The 4,679-nt window shown below is 34.0% G+C and overlaps 1 long non-coding RNA gene across 1 annotated transcript; it reads left to right on the top strand.

Annotated features, from left to right (window-relative positions):
- The first annotated feature begins 327 nt into the window (after positions 1 to 327).
- Positions 328 to 4,398, top strand: LOC113109297 (uncharacterized). The gene is made up of 3 exons (XR_003292926.1): positions 328 to 431; positions 1,959 to 2,018; positions 3,965 to 4,398. It is a non-coding gene; the product is annotated as an uncharacterized LOC113109297 (long non-coding RNA).
- The last annotated feature ends 281 nt before the right edge of the window (positions 4,399 to 4,679 follow it).

Genomic DNA, 4,679 nt, shown 5'->3' with positions numbered 1-4,679 from the left:
TTTATTACTTTTTTGTGTATTAATTTATTTCTTTCCTTTTTCTCTTGGTTTGCTTTTATTCCTTTATATATTAATGAATACCTTTTTAAGTACTTATGCATTTATCCATTTATTTTACATATTCGCTTAATCCTTTATTTATTTTTATATTTTCTTGTATTTAAATACTTACTTTTTTTATTGCTTAATTTGTATTACTTTATATGATTTGCTTCCTTTCCTTTCTATATATTTCTGTATTTATGTCTTCATTTATACATGTACTAATTACATTATTTATTTTTCCTTTGTCCATGAATGTTTTCCAGTTTTATTTGTTCCTGTATTTGTTTTCCTGTTGCTGTCAGAGGTCTGATGGAGACTCAAGCTGATTTCAGTGGGTCTGATCTGGATTCTGGTGATCCTAAAGACCTGGACTTGCTCTGAATCAGGTGTGTCTTTCTGACAGTAAAAGTCTTTTTGTCAGAACGATATATTGTCACGTTCAGGTATCTGGGTCTGTCTCTCCCTTCTCCTCATCTTGTGTTGGAAATGAAGATCTGTGCTTTCTGATGTTTCTTCATTGCCAGCGTCAGATGTTTGGCAGCTCTTACAATCCACACAGATGTCAGCTTTGCTCTCCGCTCCAGACCCTCATCTCTCCTTCTCTGTTGTTAGTGGAAAAACACAAAAGATCTGGTGTTGTGCAATTCAGAAACTCTACTGATTATAAAATAACACCGATTATAAAATGAAAGAATGATAATTCATCACCTGCGAGAGTCTTAACATGTGTCGGAGAAACAAGCTCAAATAAAACAGACAGCGTTTGTTCTCAGAGACTTTGAGAACGGATGGAGTTTGTTGTTTTAAGCTCTTTCAGAAACTCACATCAGTTATTGTAGCTGGAGAAACTGCAGCCAATCACAATCCTCCCCGAAACACTCATGATTCACAACTTCATTTCCAAACACTGATGCAAACACTGGGTTTTGTTCTGTCTATAAAGCAAAGTGAAGTAGTTTGGTATTACCAGGCTGTCTTTACACAGGTTACAATAATAAGACTGTTATGTGTACATACATATGGTTAGAAAACAAAGATGATTTCTAGCAGCGAGCCACAAACATCACCAGCTGCTTAAAATATTTATGTACATAACGAGTAAAATTCATAACCCTTTGACATTTGTGAATGAAGTGATCTGGGACTGAAACGTGATTTCAGGCAGTCTGAGAAAATAACATAACAATAACATTTATTATTAACAAGATATTAAACATGAGGCTTATTTAAATGTGTCACATGATCCTTCAGAAATCATTCAAGAAACAAGCATCAAAGCTAAATAGATACTATTATTAATCCAGGACACTAGTTCAAAATTGTTGAATTTCAAATCAATGCTGTTCTTTTAAACTTTCTGTTCATCTGTGAATCCTGAAAAATAAAATCTATCACAGTTTCCACAGAAATATTGAGCAGCAGAACTGTGTTCATCACTGATAATAATCAGAAATGTTTCTTGAGCAGTAAATCATCATATTTTCATTATTTTCATTTTATTTTCATGATGTGACACTGAAGACTGGAGGAATGATGCTGAAAATACAGCGGAGCATCACAGAAATAAATTACACTTTAACACAGATTCACACAGAAAACAGCTGTTTTAAACTGTAATAATGTTTCACAATTTTTAAAAAAGTAAAAACAGCCTGAAGAGACATCTTTCTCAAAAACTGTAATTACTCCAAACATTTGTAGGTATAAATAGAAAACGAATGGCCTGTTTTACAAATGGCGTGTCATTTTAACCATGTTCCTGATGCTGAGGTTTAATATTTCATGTTGATTCATTGCTGTACTGCAGAGTAATTTCAGACTCATGTAAACACGTCTGATGTAAGAAACTCTGAAACTCTGTTCAGCATCAGAAACCACTGAAGTCACTGCTCACATTTCTGTTGTCATTACAGTCATGAAGAATATGAAGGGTTCATATCCAGATCCACAAATAGCTGCTGCGCAGACTTCATGTGAGTTTTGACTTCTACGTTTTTTTGTGCACTGAACAATTTTGAGGTGTTTTGCTCCCATAACTTATCTAAGATGTTCAAAATGGTTAAAAAAGCATGCAAAATATGCATTTAAGAGTTTATTTGATCTATTTGCATCTGCACATGAATTCAATCCATATCTTTAAAGAGGGTTTTTTTCTTACATACACTAAACCTTACAGTTTTATTTATATCTATATTCTGAAGGCTTTTAAAGGGGTCCTATTATGCTTTTTCACTTTTTTCAATCCGTAATGTTGTTTGAGCATAAAAAATAATTACAAAGCTCATAGTCCAATTCAAAAGGAAATATTTTCTTTAACAGAAATCACTTTACAAAAACTACAATGAACGACTCATTTGGACTACAACAGATATTTTCCGGGATTTGTGACATCACAAATCCCAACGAATGGGACGAGACCTGGTTGAGCTGCACTAGAGAAGACATCAAGTGTTATCACTGTGTCAGAGACACTTCCCAAGGCAGATGAACTTAGACAAACTTAACATCTGTGCTCAAACTGATTTGATTTTGATGCAATATTTACACTGAGGGCATATTTTAACGATATAAGGTGAACTCAGGGCGTGTCCAAATCCACTTTTGCAAGTTTAATGACGGGAAAACAGTCAGCGCACTCACACACATGGTCTAAATGGGTAGTCCCTATTCTCTTAATGTGAAATGGGTGTTTTTTGGGTGTAATTTGCAATAAACCAATCAGAGTCTCATCTCCCATCCCCTTTAAAGCCAGTTGTGCTCTTGCCAAGGCTGGTTCGCTATTAACGAATGGCAGAATGTAATTTTTCATTTTTAAAAATGTTTGTGTGCTGCTGTGTGTCCCTGTGTAATAAGCAAACTGTACGTGCATTCTCTACCCGCCTTTAGGTGCATATTACTAACATGCTCTTCAAATAACGAATATTAAATATAAATATTGCATCAGACTTTAGTCCAGTTTTGAGTTGGTCTATGGCCCAGTCTATTTCAGTTCCTCAAAATAGCAACACACGAACAATGTGCCTGCACCTCTTTTTTTTTGATGAGAGCCCGTCCTAGTGCACCCCCAAAACAAAATCAAGACTTTGATAAAGAGTATAATAGGACCCCTGTTTAGGATTTGTTCATATATCATTCACTTGAGGAACATTTAACTCCTAAACACATGTTGAAAATGAGTTTGTTCTCTGTGTGGTCCTCACCCCAGATCCAGTTCCTGTGGCTCAGTGGAAGAGCATTGCATTAGCAGCACAAAAGATTGTTTGATCTCCAGGGAACATGTTAGGTTAAAAAAAATGTATAGCCTAAATGCACTTTAAGTTGCTTTGGATAAAAGTGTCTGCTAAATACATAAATGTACATGTGTGGTGAAAGTGTTTTGTAATTTAAAGTAATAAAAAGAGAAATCCAAATTCCTTCTGGAAAAACCTTTAACTCCAATATGAGAAAATCAAACAAGAAATATGAATTTATGAAATCATTCATATTTTATGAAATATTCTCTTATTTTCATTAAATGTTCCATATAAGCAAAAATGCATTTATTTATTAATTCAAATCATTTAAAATGTTGAAAAATGGAGTAAAACAATATTTTAATGTCATTTTCTGTAAATGTTTTGTCTAGAAAAAATACTAAAAACAAACAAAAAAATGTTTTATTTTAATTATTAATTTAATTTTAAACATCAGAAAAGTAATGAATAAAATATTTATTTCTCTTATTTTCAGTAAACATTCTGCACAGCAAAAATACATTTGATATATTATATAGAACATTAAGTATTTTTATCATTAATTTTATTTAAAATTTAAAAAAGAAAGAATAAAAAACTTGTTCCATTATTTACTGTAAACTTTTTGTATAGCAGAAATACTCAAATCATTTATATTATTCATGATTTTAATGGATGTCCCACAGGAGAGTTGACCGCTGTGGGCGTGTCTTGGATACAGAAGCTTCAATCACTGGCTGCTGGTTTGATTGACAGGAGCGTGTGAACCAATCAGAAGAGGTCAGCACTGATTCTGAAGGTTTAAAGCAGGACTGGTTTCTGCTCAGAGACGGTCAGTGCACTGATGTTCTCCTCTAATGTTCCTCTCTCTTGCTCTGTGGGATTGTGTGAATGAGGCTGATATTGTCCAGAGCTGCTGTGGCCGTTTGCTGTATGATGTATTGAGCACTGCACGTTTGTCTGAGATCTGATACACAGCTCCTCTAAACATGATAAATGCCCTTCCTAGTGTAATAGAGACACACATAAAGCAGAGGAATGGATGGAAACACTCACACTCACGTCTGTAATCAGTCCCTCACCGCAGCGTTCATGACAGACGCTCAGTCTCATATCTAAACACAACGCAGAGCTCAAAAGAGCTAACATGGGCTTTCATTCATCATTCCTTTTACACTTAGATTTTTCTATAGAGGCTTTGAGTGTATATGGGTCATTCTACAGAAGAAATAGTCTTGAAAAAGTCTTGAAAAAAAAATCATTTTTCCAAAAGATTTGTATGTATGCAATATTTAAAGTATAATATAATATAGAGTCACATATCTAGTAATTGTGCAGTAAATTCTCATGTTGTATTTTCAGAAGGTTTTGGAATATTTGTCCTCTCCCCAAATTTGTCAC

This window comes from Carassius auratus, chromosome 9 (assembly GCF_003368295.1).
Source record: "Carassius auratus strain Wakin chromosome 9, ASM336829v1, whole genome shotgun sequence".
NCBI lineage: Eukaryota > Metazoa > Chordata > Actinopteri > Cypriniformes > Cyprinidae > Carassius > Carassius auratus.
Note: the sequence above shows the minus strand (reverse complement) of the source record. Positions and strands in the feature narration are given on the sequence as shown.